The sequence below is a fragment of the Acartia tonsa genome, chromosome 4 (assembly GCF_053477335.1).
Source record: "Acartia tonsa isolate MP-2025a chromosome 4, ASM5347733v1, whole genome shotgun sequence".
Lineage (NCBI taxonomy): Eukaryota > Metazoa > Arthropoda > Copepoda > Calanoida > Acartiidae > Acartia > Acartia tonsa.
The window spans coordinates 28,069,791-28,090,394 of NC_137263.1; positions in this window are offsets into that span (position 1 = coordinate 28,069,791).

Sequence of the window (20,604 nt, forward strand, 5' to 3'; positions counted from 1 at the left end):
TTATTTATTCTGAATATTTTTTCAGTTTCAACATGAGTTAGAAGCCTGAGTTTCTAGTTTTTTTTAATTTTAATTATGTTTGATTATAGTATTTGACTATATGTGTGTGATATCTATATCTTTTTTAACTTAATGAATAAATGTATTAATTTTTAATGGTTATAACTCCGGCACCTCGGGGCTAAAAAAACTAGTTTTCATCTCATAATTGTACATTTCTATATTCGTAGAAAGCTGGATATAATACGATGCTAGACATAGTTTTTTCGTATGGATAAGAACGGGTTCCTATCCAACGAGAAAATAAGATTATTCAAACTTATTTTTTAGAATAATTTTAAAAAAGTATGTAACTTTTATGTGTATGGTTTTCATTCTTTTCATTTCAATTAAATAAAAATAATTTAACTACATTGGAAATAAGTCACTTTGTGAAAACACTCTTTTTTTTGAATTGTAAAGATTTGAAATAAAACAAGACTTTTTATTGGTTAGACTTCAGAATTATTTGTTTTATTGTAAATGTTAGATTTTTCAATGAAATTAATTGTTTTGGAGAAAAAAATTATTTCCAATGAACAGAGTAATGTTTTTTTATTGTATCAATATAAAGTGAATTATATAAAAATGTTCTGTAAGTCACAATATTACCCGAAGTAAAAAAAGAGCTTTTGCTCTGGTCAAAATGACTACAGCAACACTAAAAATCAATTTTTAAATCCCCCAAAAAATGTTTATAGGGGACTTCATTCAAATTTGGGCTCTGCAGTCTGATTCTATAGGTGTCCTAGTATATTTTTGACCCCCCATTCAAAAATAGGTTAAAAAACAGTTTAACTAAAAGTTAGTTCATACCCATAATTGCTTGAACTGTTTTTAACCTATTTTTGAAAGGTATATCAAAAATATACTCCGACACCCTGTAGAATCATACAGCTAGCTTAGGCCAGGTACAGGTTTACCTAAGCACGACAAATAAACTAAATAGCAGGGGTGTTCTACGAAGGTAGTGTGAGTTCATAACCACTCGTACTTAAATCGTAGCTGTACCTTCCCTACTAAAATTTTTTCAAAATATATTTTATTGGCTGCTGGGTTTTAATTTTTCTTATTGCAAGAATTATGAAATGAATTGTTTGTTTCAGCTAGTTTACAAAGTTAAAAGAGAAAATCTAACTGCTAACTGATTATTTCAATCATATAATGCAATTCATCAATAAAAAATAATAAAAATTCATATTCTTTTACTAAATTACAAAATTATAAAGTAGATTATTTAAAGTTATATAATCTTCATTTAAGCTAAAAAACATCATTATCTTTAATTTAATTGATTAAAGCAATTATAAATGTATCATATTGTCTTGGACAGTTCTGAAACACCTAGTCTACTTTTCATTTTTCTACTGCAAATTATTTATTTGAAGTTTAAGATAAATGAGATTATTTTTAACTTAATCATTTAAACTATAATATGTCTGAAACAAGTGAACTGAAATATTTATTACACTAACAGGCAAATATGGCCAGGGTCTGAGCCCCTTATGGCAAAAAGATATCTGATAAGTAGAGTAGGTGATACCAGAGGGTTGGCAGACAAAAAACCCGTGGGTTTTTTGCCCTTTAACCCACCCAAAAAAACCAAGGGGTTTTGGGTTTTTAAAAAAAAAGTAGAAATTGTTTTAAAAATAAGTTTATTTTTTATTTCTCGTTATTTATACAAAAAATAACATGTTTTCATTGACCCCTTGCATGTATCTAACAAAGGAATAGACTCCTTATTCACACTGACATTACTCAATAGCTTCCAGATCCACATCTAGAAGTTCATTGTCAATATTATCATCATTAGATAGGACGTCGGCAAACAGTAAATCCTGACCCTCTGACCTTCATCCTCAGCATCACCCTCTGTACCACAACATTCACTGCTTGTGCTTGATTTTGTCATTGTCGTGGGCTCTGGAAGAGATATACCAGCAAGAAAAGGATGTACAGTTTTAGGATCATTGTGCAACAAATAAAACTTCTCCAATAACCACATGAAGAAGATAGCTAAAATTCCTAAGAGTGGTAGGCAAATATTATGTGTGATGTGCATGAGGGTCACAAGCAGGGGCGTCCAAGCTTTTTATTTTGGGGGGGTAAAAAGTTTTTAGGGGGGGGGGGGGTAATTCGTGTTTTAAGGGGGTAAAATTTACCCCCCCCCCAAAATTTTTACCCTGGGGGTAAAATTTGCTTGGGGGGGGGGTAATTACCCCCCCTGAAATCTGTTGGCAGGGGTAAATTTAGTTTACCCCCCCCAAAATTTACCCCCGGGGTAAAATTTTTGGGGGGGGTAATTTAAATTTTATTAAATATATAGTATTAAAAATGCGCGCGAAGCACGCAAAAATTTTTTTTATTGGAGATTTTTTTTTTGGGGGGGGGTATTTACCCCCCCAAAATTGTTTGGGGGGGGTAAATACTCCCTCCTAAATGGTTGGGGGTGCCTACGGCACCCCCAGGGTAGGGGTAAATTTTGAATGGGGGGGGTAAAATGAAAAAAATTTTGGGGGTGGCTACGGCACCCCCAAAATCGTTTGGGGGGGGGGGGGTAATCGCCCCATTACCCCCCCCCCCCCTTGGACGCCTATGGTCACAAGCCCTTTAAACATGAGTTGTGTGGTTTATGTTGTTAAACTTTAAATAGATACTTTCAGAAAGTAATACTTCTGTATTATTTGATCCATGCTTCTTTGTGATTGTATTCTATAATACATTTTGTAATAGGGTATGTAATAATAGGATATATATGTATGTAAAGCACTAGATCAAAGAAACACTTTTTAAAAGCAAAGCTTTTCTATAATTAGGGTCGGTCCATCCGTCCGAGATAGATAGCTTTTATTCATTAATTTAGGCATGTTAGAATTGTCCTATCGATTTCAAACTTTGCACGATGATTCCTGTAGTAGTTAGGTACGATTTAGAAAGCGTAGCAAATCTATAATCATTACCAGAATGTCCGTATGTTTATTTTAAACATGTTGATTTTTCTACTCTTTTAACAACAAATTTTTATGTGATCTAATTATCCTTTTGTTCTGATTTTTTGTTTATTTATTCCTGGGACAACAAAGAACAACATTATAAGCGAAGCAACTCTATAATAAAGTCCTAAAAATGTAAGTATGTCCATAAACATTATCCTGTATCAAGCAGTTTTTCAACAAATGTACTTACAATTTTGCTTCGACTCTTATACTTTTATATTCTGATTATTCAGTTTAGACACTATACAAGTGTTAATGTCCGTTTTGTCCTACTGTTTCAGTGCTTCGCTTTTATGGATATTGTCATCCTTGTTATACCAAAAATTATTATTTAAAAAGCAAAATGAAACCCAGCATTATTACTTTGAAGTTAGAACAAAACTTATCTAACAAAAGTTGCTACTTTATGGATGGTATGGACTAATTTGAAGAAAAATTTGAAATCGGGCTCCAGGTTCAGGTCCTGCAGGCCTCCAGGTAAATTCTGGACAGGTACAAACTGAAAATTTTTACTTTTGAAGTTAGAACAAAACTTCTTTTACAAAAGTTGCTGCTTTATAGATAGTATTAACTCATTTGAAGAAAAATTTGAAATCAGGCTCCAGGTTCAGGTACTGCAGGCCTCCAGGTGGATCCTGGACAGGTAAACTTGTTAGAACAAAACTTGTTTAACAAAAGTTGCTACTTTATGGATAGTATTAACTCGTTTGACCTGCACCTCCAGGTGGATCCTGGACATGTAAAAACTAAAAATTTTCACTTTTAAAGTTAGAGCATAACTTCTTTAACAAAAGTTGCTACTTTATGGATAGTATTAACATGTTTGAAGAAAAATTTGAAATCGGGCTCCAGGTTCAGGTACTGCAGGCCTCCAGGTGGATCCTGGACAGGTAAAAACTAAAAATTTTCACTTTTAAAGTTAGGACATAACTTATTTAACAAAAGTTGTTACTTTATGGATAGTATTAACTCATTTGAAATTGGGCTTCAGGTTCAGGTACTGCAGGCCTCCAGGTGGATCCTGGACAGGTAAAAACTAAAAATTTTCACTTATAAAGTTTTAAAATTTGCTACTTTATGGATTCTTTTGTTAAATTAGTTATGTCCTAACTTTAAAAGTGAAACCTGGAGCCCGATTTCAAATTTTTCTTCAAATGAGTTAATACTATCCATAAAGTAACAACTTTTGTTAAATAAGTTTTGTTATAACTATAAAATTAAAAATTTTCAGTTTTTACCTGTCCAGAATTCACCTGGAGGTCTGCAGGACCTGAACCTGGAGGCTGATTTTTATTTTTTCTTCATATATGCTCATAACATCCCAAGAGATGCATATTTGGTTTAATAAGTTGATCTCTAACTCTTCAAACAAAATTTTTTTTTTATTTATACCTGTCCAGAAGTGACCTTCCAGCCTGCAGCACCTGAACCTGGAGACCTATCAAAAAAAATTTAAATATAAGAAAAATAAACCCTGAAACTAAACTTTTTTTCTTAAATAACCTATCCTCTCACTCCTAAGACAAAGCCTATGCTTCCAGTTTACGCAAATGTGTCAGATCCGCCCCTCCCCTTGCTCGTTGTCCCCCCCTCCCTTACTCCTTGATAATATCCCACATCGATTTTTATTAGGATTTAAAGTTTATTAGTAGCGAAGCTACTCTATAATTTGAAATGTCCGTATGTCTTAGTTTGGGGGAAACGTGATTTTCTCAGCTCCTATAAAAAACAGAAGGCTGGAATTTTTTGACAACATTCCCATTAATAAGGAGCAAAATTAACTATAAAACATCAATGGCGGTAGGGCCGCTTTTTAGCAGGTTTTCGGCTATTTTTGTATTTTTCTCCATATCTTTGGTGTTAATGGTCTGATTTCCAAAATTTTTTCAGTTATAGTATTTAAATTAAATTTCTTGTCGTTTCAAGAAAACAACTATGATAGTCAGACTGCCTTTAAGCAGGTTTTAGGCTATTTTTTGTATTTTTCACATTTTTCTCCATATCTTTGGTGTTTATGGTCCGATTTCCAAAATTTTTTCAGTTATAGTATCTAAATTGAATTTCTTGTTGTTTCAAGAAAATAACTATGATGGTCAGACTGCATTTTTGCAGGTTTTAGGCTAATTTTGTATTTTTCACATTTTTCTCCGTACCTTTGGTGTTTATGGTCCAATTTCCAAATCTTTTTCAGTTATAATTATCAGTATTGAATTTCCTGTCGTTTCAAGAAAACATCAATGGTGGTCAGACTGCCATTAGCAGGTTTTTGGCTATTTTTATATTTTTCACATTTTTCTTATATCTTTGGTCCGATTTTTAAAATTTTTGTAGTTAAAATTATCAAAATTAAATTTCCCATTGTTTTGAGCATCCAGTATACAATTTAATTTGACCGTCAGTCTGTTAGTCATAGTACTGAAATATAAATATTAAGAAATTAAAAACAAATGTTGAAAAGGTATCATGATTTATTTCCTAATATATGTACATGCTTTTGACAACTAATCTTTAAATTCTTATACATATTTTTGGTGCTTTGCTACTTACTTTGTTGTCATCCTTGTTTTTTACTATAGATTAAGTGAATTTTGCTGAATCGTGATGTGTCTTTTCTTCTTGGGTACAATTCTTGCTTACAAATCATTTTTCTTCATAATATGATTAAAAGATAATGATAGTAAAAAAATAGCTCATTTGATTTTAATATAGTAATTCATTAAAATTAACATAAAAACTATGAAGATTCAGAGGTGAATTCTTCAAAAAAAAAATTTTGCCTCACTAAAATCAGTATGCCCCACTAAAATTTTATTAAGGCAAATTATCCCCTCTAAATTTTTTAGTGGGGCAAACTGATTTTAATGAGGCAAATTTTTTAAAAAGAATTCACCTCAGCATTAACCAATGACAAAACTAAAATCTTTCCAATATAACAGAATAATTTTTATTTAATTAAAACGAAAAGAATGAAAACTATACACATTAAAGATACTTTTATGTGTTTTAAATGGATAATAATGATGAAACATTTTTATGTTAATGCATTGATATATTGTAAAAGAATTAATTCTTAATTAGTTTTGATAGATGAAATTAAAAGACCTAATTTTACTCTTTACTAGCATACAATATTTATGAAGCAAAACAATTTAAAATTTTACCCACAAAGGAAAGACACATCACTATTCAGCAAAATTTTCTTTATGTATAGTAAAAAATTAACTTTTAAATCCAAATAAAAATCAATGTGGGCTATTGTTTTCATTTTTTAGCTTTGCATTATGATTCTACAGGTGTCAAGAGTATATTTTTGATATACATAGAGAAAAAAAATTATATGTGGTTTCCAGACAATTATAGTTGCTGTTTGAAGCATAAATCTGGTTTTTATAGGATGATATAGAAATATTTTGAATTATCAATTCTGATAAAACCTGATGAAAGAATTTAAAATTCTAATTTGCATTTAGATAAATGAATTAGGGAACTTCTCATTTGAGGAGTGAGCCAAAGCCCATGTTAAAATTGTTACCCCCCCCCCCCCATCCCACCTTAAATTCTGATACTTCAAGAGAGGTTATTTTAGGTCTATGGAGGACCAAAGATGGATTAAATCCAGAAATTTTCAAAATGTTCTAACAAGGTTTTTTTTGAGAAAATTAGATTTGAAAAATACAAGTTCAATTTTCATCCCCTAGGAGTTACCGCATTAATCATGACAATAAAAGCAAAGATATTACTTATTTAAAATTTTGAACAAGTTTGCTTTTATAAAACCACTCCTGAAGGGAGTTAATTAATGGCAATTTTTATCAGTTGCTTTGCTAAGGTCACGGAAACTCAAACGAAAATTTTAAATAAATAATCTTTGCTTTTCTTGTCATGATTATGCTGTAACTCCTAGGGGATGAAAATTGAGCTTGAAATTTTCAATTCTAATTTTCTCAAAAAAAACCTTGTTAAAATATTTTGAAAATTTCAGGATTTGATCTTGATATAAATGTCTAAAACTTTTGTTTTCTTCTTATGGGGCAGACATTTTTTGTTTTCCATTTACACTTCTACACTACGGTCTAAGGGTGGAAATTTGGCCAAAAAGTCATGATCAAATTTTCTTATTTTAACTTGATATTATTGATTTACATATCCCAGCTCATGCATAATGGACAAGGAAAAGAAAAAATAATGTTTGGAACTAAGTTTTTTTTACTTCAAAGTTGGGTCAAATCAATATTTTTTGAAGGTCAAAAATCTACTTTTTATTTTCTACCTAGATACGAAAAATATTTTTTTTTGCATAAATATCTATTAAAAACTAATTTCGTTCATATTCTTTACAAATATATATACCAAATCAATAAATAAAAACATTTTTATTATATATCTTACCTTATAAGTGTTGATTTTATGCTTTGAAAGTAAATTTATGAAATAATTTTCGTCATTTTTTTAATGAAAAATTTGTTTTTATCATTTTACTCCTAGTTGCACTACCAACCCCATACCAAACCATATATGATTCTAATACAACTTTTAGATAAGTTTCCAGATTGGGGTCGGTAGCGCAACTTAAACTGTTTTTAACCTATTTTTTAATGGAGGGTCAAAAATATACTAGGACACCTATAGAATCAGACTGCAGAGCCCAAATTTGAATTAAGTCCCCAATAAACTTTTTTTGGGGGATTTAAAAATTAATTTTTAGTGTTGCTGTAATCATTTTGACCGAAGCAAAAGCTCTTTTTTTACTTTGGGTAATATTGTGGCTTACAGAACATTTTTATATAATTCACTTTATATTGATACAATAAAAAAACATTACTCTGTTCATTGGAAATAATTTTGTTTTCCAAAACAATTAATTTCATTGAAAAATCTAACATTTACAATAAAACAAATAATTCTGAAATCTAACCAATAAGAAGTCTTGTTTTATATAATTCTTTACAATTCAAAAAAAGAGTGTTTTCACAAAGTGACATATTTCCAATGTAGTTAAATATTTTTTATTTAATTAAAATGAAAAGAATGAAAACCATACACATAAAAGATACATACTTTTTAAAATTATTTTAAAAGATAAGTTTGAATAATCTTATTTTATAACACATTTGTATTTGTGACAAAAATAAATTTGTTGTATTGCATAAACATTTGTTGTCATTTAACCCTTTACAGCCATTTTTTATGTTTTTAAAATAAGTGAGAGAACACAAACATGTTAATGTTAATTCGTTGATATATTATAAAGAATTAACTTTTTAGTGAATTTTTATAGTAAAATCATAAGGCCTAATTTTGCTCTATACCAGAATACAATATTTATGAAGCAAAACACTCTAAAAGCTACGAATTTTACACAAAAAAAAAAGACCTTTTGCTTTGGTCAAAATGATCACGGCAACAGTAAAAATTAATATTTAAATCCCCCCAAAAAAGTTTATTGGGGACTTAATTCAAATTTAGGCTCTGCAGTCTCATTCTACTGGTGTCATAGTATATTTTTTATATATATTTTAAAAATAGGTTAAAAACAGTTTAAAAAATTTTTTATCTGAAAAATGCCTGTAAAACCTAAATTTGATGGGGGGGGGGGGGATTACAAATCATAACAACAATCTTAATTTCTCTGTAATTCCATTACTATTAAAGGTAGGTAAAAACTTTTTTTAATGAATCAGTAATTACTTGAGGAACAATTTTAAAGAAAAACCGCGACTAACTAGCAGTTCCCGCAAAAAAAGCCGCCACCTGCAGATTAAAAAAAACACATTTGTTTAAGAAGGTGTTTTGCCCCACTAGTCCTTAGAAGGAAAGTGCAAAAATTAATTTTTTAGTAGCAGGGCGCAAAGTCCGTCAGTCTGTATGAATCGATATGTAAAAAGCATTAATTTCTTTGCTACGACTCAATTTGCTTCGACTCAAGACGATTAAAAGAAAATCTTTTTATGAACATTATCTGTACAAACAACCATCTAGTGTAGGATTTATTTGGTCCGTCGTTCTCTCGGTAATTCTCTTACAGACATTAGAAATCTGTAGGAAAAATTTGATTTACTACGATTTTTTTTATGTTAGAAAGCTGATTTTTTTGTGATGATTAAGCTCACCAACGCGCATCTACTCTTTAGTTCACTTGGTCCCCTCATCTGTCTGTAAAACTCTAAAAACATTAGGATTTCAAAGAGTAAATGTGTTCGTTTCGTCTGTCTTTTTTTTGTAAGATACAAAGCATTTTTATGTTATGATTTAGCTGGCCAATACTGTTTTAGTCAGGGTTCGGAAGCCGCGCTATCAGCCGCGCGGCTGCGGCTGACCTGGCTGAGGCTTATAAGGGATGGAAATGGCTGCGGCTAAGTGTAGCTGAGGCTTAATGCGGCTAAGTGTAGCTGAGGCTTAAACTGTTTTTAACCTATTTTTAAAACGTATATAAAAAATATACTATGACACCAGTAAAATCAGACTGCAGAGCCTAAATTTGAATTAAGTCCCCAATAAACTTTTTTGGGGGGATTTAAATATTAATTTTTACTGTTGCCGTAGTCATTTTGATCAAAGCAAAAGGTCTTTCTTTTATTTGGGTAAAATTCGTAGCTTTTAGAGTGTTTTGCTTCATAAATATTGTATTCTGGTATAAATTAGGCCTTATGATTTTACTATAAAAATTCACTAAAAAGTTAAATCTTTACAATATATCAATGAATTAACATTAACATGTTTGTGTTCGTGCACCTATTTTAAACACATAAAAATTGGCTGTAAAGGGTTAAATTTGATGTCAACATGACAAGATGTCAACAAATGTTTATGCAATACAACAAAATTATTTTTGACACATATACAAATATGATATAAAATAAGATTATTCAAACTTATTTTTTTTAAATATTTTTAAAAATTATGTATCTTTTACGTGTATAGTTTTCATTCTTTTCATTTTAATTAAATAAAAATTATTTAACTACATTGTAAATAAGTCACTTTGTGAAAACACTCTTTCGGAAATCATAAAAAATTGAAATGAAACAAGAAATCTTATTGGTTTAACTTTAGCAAATGTGTTTTATTGTATTATGTTAAATTTTTTACTGAAATTGATTGTTTAGAAAAAAAATTATTTCCATCGAACAGAGTAGAGTTTTTTTATTATTGTATTGATATAAACTGAATCATATAAAATTGTTCTGTAAGAAACAATTTAACCCTAAACTAAAAGTTGCTTTTGCTTCCGTCAAAATGATCACAGCAACATATATAATTAATTTTTAAATCCCCCCAAAAAAGTTTATTGGGGACTTAATTCAAATTTAAGCTCTGCAGTCTGTTTCTACTGGTGTCATAGTATATTTTTGATATATGATTAAGAAATAGGTTAAAAACAGTTTAAAGGGCGAATATAGGTTCGATATGATATGAGCTTACATCAAAGGTGCAATTCCATAGATTATAAATAACTTAAAAATATTGACATATTCAATTGTATAAGTCTATTTAAAACTTAAAACCCGTCAATCTCGAAAAAAAAATTTGGAATTAGTGTGGTTCCCTAAGAACTCAAACACCCTAGCATCACACAAGGCTTCGTGGCAAGGTTGAATTAAAAAGCTTTCGTTAAATGATAGTCGTAATAACGTGGAAACCAATTAATCAGGGGTAAATATACCCTCCTTCTACCTTCATAAAGTAAATTATTTAAAAGTTAAAAAAAACATCAAATAATGTAAAAAGTAAAAAAAATTAATCGATAAAATTTTCTTGGAGGAAGAATGATTTCAAATCCCTGTTTTTTTGTGGCCGTGTGTGTGTGTGTTGAAAATGCGTACAGAAGGGTTGTTTATATCATCATGAATTAATCAAAGATCTCTGTACAGAAAATAAACTTTAAGACGTATTATTTACCCTGTCAATACTCCTGACGCCTTTCTACGCAAATTATTTTTATGCTTTTTAAAAAATTAAATAAACTAGTATATAATCTAAAATAATAAACATTTAAATTATCTTTTAAGGTGCGTGCCAATGTAATAGTCAATCAAACTTAAGCAAAATAGTCAAAAAAAAGTCTTGCAAAGGGCTAAAATAAACGATTTTGTCGGCAATCTCATTTATTATATGTTCAATTGAAACAGAAAATTGCAAAATCTACTTAAGGATTTTTTTGAATTTTTAAATTTGGCATAGATATTCTAAAAGTATGTAATGGCACCTTTGATATAAGCTCATATCATATCGAACCTATATTCGCCCTTTAAAGGGCGAATATAGTTTCAATATGATATGAGCTTATATGAAAGATGCCATTACATACTTTTAAAATATCTATGTTAAATTTAAAAAATCAAAAAAATCCTTAAGTAGATTTTGCAATTTTTGCTTTTACTTCAACATATGATAAATGAGAAAGTCAACAAAATCGTTTATTTTAGCCCTTTACAAGACTTTATTGACTATTTTTCTTAAGTTTAATTGACTATTACATTGGCATGCATCTTAATTGATAATTAAAGTGCTTATTTTTTTTATATTATATACTATTTTATTGATTTTTTAAAAAGCATAAAATAATTTGCGTCAATTTGCGTCCGGAGTAATTACTAGGGTAAATAATACGTTTTAAAGTTTTTTTTTTCTGTATAAAGATCAATGATTAATTCTTGATGATATAATTACCCTAGTACACATTTTTCAACACACACACACAAACGCACCGATCGCCAGATTTTCTCCAGAAAAAAATATAAGAAAAAAAAAACACTATTCACCTATTATTTTTGTCCTCTTTAAATTAATTATAACAATTACCATATAATTTTCATACTTACATGAAATAAAATTTCTCCTGTAAAGTTTTTTTTTTAAAATGAAATTCATATACTTTACACTTTGTTGGGGAATATTGTCAAGGAAGAAACAATCCACAATACAAAAAAATAGATTGATAACTGGTTTCCACTTTTATTACGACTATCATTTAACGAAAGCTTTTTAATTCAACCTTAAACCGAAGCCTTGTGTGATGCTAGGGTGTTTGGAGTTCTTAGGGAACCACACTTATTACATAAATTTATCCTGAGAATGTTCAGGTTTTAAGCTATAACAGACTTATACATTTGGATATGTCAATATCTTAAAGTTACTTATAATCTATGGAATTGCACGGTTTTTTTGAGCCCATATTATATTCAACCTATATTCGCCCTTTAATGCGGCTGAGTGTGGCTGTGGCTGAATACGAATCAGAGGGGCTGAGACTTAGATTGGCTGAATGGGAATTTTGTGGCTGAGGCTTCGTGCGGCTGAGGCTTTCAGTGACTGAAAGATTTGTGGCTGAGGCTGAGGCTTACTGAAAGCCGCGCGGCTTAGTGCGGCTGCGGCTTAAAGTGGCTGATGGGAAAATTAAGCCGCGCAGCTTATTTCGGCTGCGGCTTATTGTGGCTGAGGCTGAAGAAAACATAAGCCTCGCGGCTTATTCTAAGGCTTAAGCTTAATTAGCCACGCGGCTGAGGCTGTAGTTTAATATAAATAGGTACACAAAGTTTTACACTGGAACCCAAATTTTTTACTGTTACCCTAATTTTTATACAGTTACCCAATGTTTTTTACTGTTACACAAAGTTTTATACTGATACCCAAAGTTTTATACTGGTACCCAAAGTTTTATACTAGTACCCAAAATTTTATAATGGTACCCAAAAGTTTATTCTGGTACCAAAAGTTTTATACTGGTACCGAAATTTTATACTGGTACCCAAAGTTTTATACTGGTACCCAACGTTTTTTACTGGTACCCAAAGTTTCTTACTGGTACCCAAAGTTTTATACTGGTACACAAAGTTTTATACTGGTACCCAAAGTTTTATAATGGTACACAAAGTTTTATACTAGTACCCAAAGTTTTATACTGGTACCCAAAGTTTTAAACTGGTACCCAAAGTTTCTTACTGGTACAAAAAGTTTTATACTGGTACCCAAAGTTTTATACTGGTACCCAAAGTTTTATACTGGTACCCAAAGTTTTATACTGGTACATAAAGTTTCATACTGGTACCCAAAGTTTCATTCTGGTGCCCAAAGTTTTATACTGGTACCTAAAGTTTTATACTGGTACCAAAAGTTTTATACTGGTACCTAAAGTTTTTTACTGGTACACAAAGTTTTATGCTGGTACCCAAAGTTTTATACTGGTACCCAAAGTTTTATACTGATACATAAAGTTTTATACTGATACATAAAGTTTTATACTGGTACCCAAAGTTTTATACTGGTACCCAAAGTTTTATACTGTTACCCAAAATTTTATACTGGTACCCAAAATTTCATTCTGGTAACCAAAGTTTTATATTGGTACCTGAAGTTTTATCCTGATTACCAAACTGAACACCTGTTTCGTGCCAAGGGATTCCCTTTATTCTAACTATTAAGTTCGCGCACCTATCCTAGTAGCTATGACTCATTGCAAAGCCGAGATTCGAACCTATTAACTCCCAGACAACAAGCAGATGCGCTACATTTTGAGCCACGGTCGAGGGTTTCTATGACACTAACTTAACCCTGGATAACTATGGGAACCATATCTTTACTTTTATGAATTAGTAATTTCTATCCAGCAACCAACTTTTTTATTGAACTACCTGTCTGAAATTCATAACTGTTCAAGGTAATGAGTTGCGCTTGTTTACGACTCAAGGAATTCCTCCTATTCTAACTTTTCATGTTACATACCAAGCATAGCAGCAGTAGGAACCATTTAACGTCTTCAGTTATAATGCAGTGTCTGGCTAAGATTCGAATCTATTACCTCCCTGATGACATGCAGATGCGCTACGTGTTGAGCCATTGTCGCAGTTTATATTTGTCCTTAAAATAAATTATCATAAAGTACACTTGTAATAAATGTATTTGTCATAAAAACTTGCCTCTTTTTTTTAGGGGGATTTTATCTTGGGAGGCTGATGGTACCCTCCCTCAAAATAGTTATAAACTTTCTAAGAACCTATGAGAAGCTACCCTGCAAAGGAGAACCATATCGGTTCAGCGGTAAGTGAGATCCTTTAGTACAGACAAACAAACAAAAAAACAGACAGACATCCTGTTACTTTATTATGAGGATATACCTAAATTTACATAATTACTAAACAAATGTTTAAAATGTGTATTATACTCATTTTTTAAAAGTTATAGTATTAACCCCTTGTAGACTAGGGGTAGCGTGTGTTTTAAAGTTTTACTTCTCCTTAATTGGCTAATGTGTGCATGTTCTAGCCCATTCAAAAACAAATTGAAAAAAATAGTTTTTTTCTAAGATTTTAAGTGACTGTTTAATATGTAAATTTAAAAAACAGTTTTCGCCATTTAATCAGAAAAATCTCAGAAAGTGAAAATGATATTTTGTGTGTTTAGATGGATTCGATCTCGCATCCTCGGGATATGATTTAAAAGTAAAAGAATAATATAAAGTTTAAGCATTGTACTATAATGCTGAACATATTAAGTTCTTAAATTTAATAATGACATTAAAAACTAATACGATACATAATTTTTTCAGTTTGGCTTAGACCAGGTTCTAATCCAACGGATATTAATCCGTTGCGAAGCCATACTGGTAATCATATTATGCCTTTGGAAACTTTTAAAAAATGGGAGAGAGGACGTGCGGGTATTATCTTTAATACAAAGTAGTACGTTGTCTGTCTATCTGTCTGTCTGAAGCTTAAGATCTCAGTAAACACTGAACCGATTGGGCTCTACTCTTCAGGGTATATACCTACTGGTCCTGTAATAGTTTTAATCTATTTTCTTAAAAGGTGGGACACCCCCAACATCCCAAAAAAATGAAAAATCCCCCCCCCCCCCCCCCAATTTTTTTTTCTTTCTAAAATTAAAATTTTAAAAGAGGGGTCGACTAGCCTTGCCCCCCCCCCCTCCAAAAAAAAATCTCCTCCCCCCTAATTTTTTTTTTATTTTTATTTTTAAATCTAAATAACACAAAATAGGTTGATTAAACCTCTTGGGGCAAAGCATTAGAGGCTAGGGGCGAAGCCGCTAGTGAACTATAATGGACTTATATTTTTTATATTACATTAAGTTCATGAGATCTAAAGGGATAAGACAATGACTGGTAAATTTTGGTTCATCACCTATGGTGATACATAAAATTACCCCTTCTGTAGATTACAATTAGTAGCTGAAACATTTGGACACTCAACTTAATGAACTAACTAATTTAATTCAACTAAAATCCCCAAAGTTGTTAAGCCAAAGAATAAAAAAATTGTAATATGATCGTTCTTAATAGAAAACAAAAATATAATGCTAACAAATACTAGAAATAGTAAAATATGTATAACTTTTTTCTATTAACTTTCAATGTCTCTCATAGCCCACTCATAAAGTATCAATTACTAAATTCTTACGTTGCAGGTTCAAACCCAACCAAGATTTGGTAGTTTCTATTTAGTAAATTTTAAAAGTACCAAGATGTTTGTTTTTTTGTCTGTACCACAGGATCTCGCTAACTACTGAACTGATCGTGTTCTCCTTAACAGGGTAGCTTTTCATAGGTCACAGAAAGGTTTATAACAATTTTGGTGGATGCTTACTGCTTAGTTAGTGTCATAGAAACCCTCGACCGTGGCTCAACATGTAGCGCATCTGCTTGTTGTCTTGGAGTTAATAGGTTCGACTCTCGGGATTGCAATGCGTCATAAATAAAGATGTTAAAATGAGTTCCTACTGATAGGTTAGGTACGCGCACTTAATAATTAGAATAAAGGGAATGCCTTAGCACAAAACATGTGCTCAGTTTGGGTACCAATATAAAACTTTGGGTACCAGTATAAAACTTTGGGTAACAGTATTAAATTTGGGTACCACTATAAAACTTTAGGTACCAGTATAAACTTTGGGTACCAGTATAAAACTTTGGGTACCAGAATGAAATTTTGGGTACCAGCACAAAACTTTGTGTACTACTATAACAGTATAAAACTTTGGGAACCAGTATAAAACTTTGGGTACCAAAATGAAATATTGGGTACCAGCACAAAACTTTGTGTACCACTAAAAAACTTTGTGTACCAGTATAAAACTTTGGGTACCAGTATAAAACTTTGGGTACCAGTATAAAACTTTTGGTACCAGTATAAAACTTTGGGTACTAGTATAAAACTTTGGGTACCAGTATAAAACTTTAGGTACAGTCAAAAACTTTGGGTACCAGTATAAAACTTTGGGTACCAGTATCAAATTTGGTTACCAGTATAAAATTTGGGTACCAGTATAAAACTTTGGGTACCAGTAAAAAACTTTTGGTACCAGTATAAAACTTTGGGTACCAGTATAAAACTTTGGGTACCAGTATAAAACGTTTGGTACCATTATAAAACTTTGGGTACTAGTATAAATCTTTGGGTACCAGAATAAATTTTGGGTACCAGTATAAAACTTTGTGTAATTTACTAAGTATATTTGTGATAACTTTTATTTAATGAAATCTTCCAATTTTTAACATGTACAAAACGGCCTGCTTTATTGCATCAAGATCCATGACAGATCTATATAGGAAATAAACGTCTATATATGAGCTCGAATCTTCCAAACGTATAGTGTATAAAACTCATAGTGCTCCAATAATCCCTATTAAATTCTCATTGACCAGAACGTTAAGACCCATTATTCTACTTTTAGCATCATAAATTCAGTTTTTTAATTCATAATGCTATTTAAATAACATTGAAGTATTTGATTTCTATTCATAAAACGGAAAACTTAAATTTATAATATAGTAAATCTAAGAAAACTTAGTTTTAAAATGAAATGATTCATGCGACACTCCCGTAATGTAGTCAGATATTAAACTAAACATTTCAACCCTTTGAGGACGATAAATTGAAATGAATTTAAAATATGATAATAAAATGGAGCAAAACGTTAAATCGTGTATTGTTACATTGGGTGTAAATATAAAACTAATAATTACTGATTAACGGTTGGGGGGGGGGGGGGGCGTTGAACGCCCCCCCATCCGTTTTTTTCTATCTCATTTTCTGTGTGTGAAAGATGAAGAGCCCAAACTGCTTGACTTTTTAAGTATGGGTATGACACATAACTGAGAGTTAGAATTTTTTGAATATCTCCATCCTGGCGGGCACAGGATGCCAGCAAACCTGGCAGGGTCATCCAGGTAAAGAGCAAAAATATTTTTTGACTAAAACAAAGCATTTTATCATACCAAAATACTTAAAAATCCTCTTGTAGTACATTCTTATATGAAATACAGGTGTTCAAGTCATTTTCAGGTTCCAGGTATGATCCTGCAGGTCCTGATCCTCCAGGTCTCCAGAAATCTTTAAAAGGCTCCTGTGGCCGCAATTTTTGACTTAGAGACTTCAAATTTTAAACTTAAGCTTTTCTTACATGTCTACATAACGTACTAAAATTTCATGAAGATCTGCCGCCGTTTTCCCGCCGACCGCCGACTGCGGCGGCTGGCAGCTGCCAAGTACAGCTGCGGCCGCTGAAATTTATATTTTATATTTCTAATGTACAATTTACATAAAGATAAACATTTTCTGGAAAAAAAATTTTCTTCTAGCTTCAAAAATAAGAAAATTACAGCCGTTTGAAATTTTTAAATAAAAAAAGACCTAAAAACAAAGGATGTTAAATAAAAGGGTGAAGGAAGCGAAAATTGACTTAGACTTATAAAAGGTCGGAAATTCATTATCAAATAGGGGACTTGCACAAAAAAATTTAGCCCTCTAGCTCTAATAGGAACTGAGATCATAAGGGGGGGCGTTGAACGCCCCCCCCCCCCCCCCGACTGATTAAGGTGCGGCAAGGGGCCCGACTGTAAAGGGTTAAATATATATTAAACAGATATTCTAACGTAAAATGTTAAAGTCGAATCATTATGTGTAACGTATATATGAAGAGAGAGAAAAAGAGAAGGAGCGAGAGTGATAGGAAGAGAAAGGGGGGAGACAGAGAGAGAGCGGGGGAATGAGAGAGAGAGAGAGAGAGGTGGGGGGGGGGGAGTGAGAGAAAGAAAAAGAGAGAGATGGGGGGGGGGGGAAGTACATGAATCATAGGCATTCTAATTTTATTACAACCTGAATTTGAAGAGATAATAAAATGAACATTTAATTGAAGAATAAGAGAATAAAATTTGTAAGGCAAAGAGCGATAGTATTTAAAAAGAGTAATTATCTCTGATAATTAATAACATTAACAAGGATGACAAAATCCGTAAAAGAGAAACATTAATCAATTCTACTAAAGAACATTAAGAAATATAGAGTAACTGCACTTAAAAGAGAAAATATTTAGATTTCAGCAAAAAATTAAGTAAATATGTCATTTAATATCTTAAATAAAAGTTATTTTATTTGGACATACTAACGACATGGTGATAGGGCTATCAGAACTACCTGTTAGGGACGTACGGATGGACAGATCAACCCCCACTGTAATAAAGTTTAGCTTTTAACAAGAAATAGATCATTAACATTATCCAACCCTTCTACCCCATTTCCATCCCTCTTACTGGATGAACGAACTGACCAATAGATAAGGTCCATACTGGCAAGCTATATAGGGAATATTAACACAATTTTCAGTCATTGAATAGCAAATGAGAAAATTACTTTTTCCTCTAATCCTAGCCAACAGACGAATGGGCGGACATTTTGAATTATAAATAAGCAATAAGCAATTATAATAACAAATGTCTATTATAATCTTGATTAAAAATTTAAGCCATCTAATTTTTATAGCAGCTAGGAAAACAAATATTTTAGAGTGAATTATAGAGTAAGAAGGATAATTTCAATTCCAAAATTTCTTTTCCTCAGAGAAGGTGGTAACATATGACTGTAAATTACACTGTTAACCAAAGTTTAGTAACCACTTTGACTAAAAAACTTAATCAGTGTTTCGTCAGTTCTAAACAAGAAGTGTTCAAACTTTTAAATCAACCGAAGGCTTACCCCTGTTTATCATCATGGGGGATGTAAAATAAATATAAAACATTATTTCCTAAGATCCCTGAGTTTAAAAATCATCAACCCGGATGATAATATCCATAAGTAGCAAAAATCCTAATAGTAAAAGTAAAAACACAAAAGCAAAAAGAAGAAAACGCGACATAACCAACAGACAGACGAACGATGATCAGTGCAGTGGTCATACAAATGTTCACACAAAATATTAGTAGTCTTTAATATCAGAAAATAAAATTGTGTTTATGTGCAGTACTGATTGATCAACGGATAGGTGGACAAAAGTGCTGTGGTCTCAAAAAAAATAAATCTTCTATATTAAATAGCAGAAAGGAAAATAAACATTTCCCCTACAGTAATTCTATTTTTCAGAGCACTATAGACAGAATAACGGACTAAGTAAGGAATAAAACTTTTAAAGTTTAAATTAATTGACTTCGTTACTAACATTTAACAGGTAAATAAGGATGACAACATCCATAACTTTAGAAGCTCTTGAATTTAAAAAAAAACAAAAAGCAAAGCAAATAAAAGCAAAAAGGGTGCACAACAGACAGACATATAAAGTAATGATGCATAGTGAATCTTTACACAAAAAAATATCTTCGATAAAAGCTGGGAAAATTATTTAAACTGTTTTTAACCTATTTTTAAAACATATATCAAAATTATACTATGACACCAGTTGAATTAAACTGCAGAGCCTAAATTTGAATTAAGTCCCCAATAAACTTTTTTGAGGGGATTTAAAAATTAATTTTACTGTTGCTGTGGTCTTTTTTGATCAGAGCAAAAGGTCTTTTTTTTTATTTGGGTAAAATTCGTAGCTTTTAGAGTGTTTTCCTTCATATATATAGTATTCTGGTGTAGAGTAAAATTAGGCCTTTTGATTTCATCTAAATTAATTCATTAAAAACTTAATTCTTTACAATATATCAATGAATTAACTTTATCGTGCTTGTTTTCCATCACTTATTTAAAACACAAAAAAATTGGCTGTAAAGGGTTAAATAGTGAAAGATGACAACAAACGTTTACGCAATACAACAAATTTTTTTTGTCACATATACAAATATGATAAAATATAAGATTATTCAAACTTATTTTTTTAAATATTTTTAAAAAGCATGTATCTTTTATGTGTATAGTTTTCATTCTTTTCATTTTAATTAAATAAAAATTATTTAACTACATTGGAAATAAGTCACTTTGTGAAAACACTCTTTTTTGAATTGTAAAAAACTGAAATGAAACGAGACTTCTAATTGGTTCAGACTTCAGAATAATATGTTTTATTTTAATGTTAAATTTCTTCTATATAAATTATTGTATTGATATAATCTGAATCACATCAAATTGTTCTGTAAGAAACAATTTAACCCCAAACTAAAAAATGCTTTTGCTTCCATCAAAATGATCACAGCAACATATAAAATTGATTTTTAAATCCCCCAAAAAAAGTTTATTGGGGACTTAATTCAAATTTGGGCTCTGCAGTCTGATTCTACTGGTGTCATAGTATATTTTTGATATATGATAAAAAAATAGGTTAAAAACACTTTAAGAGCATT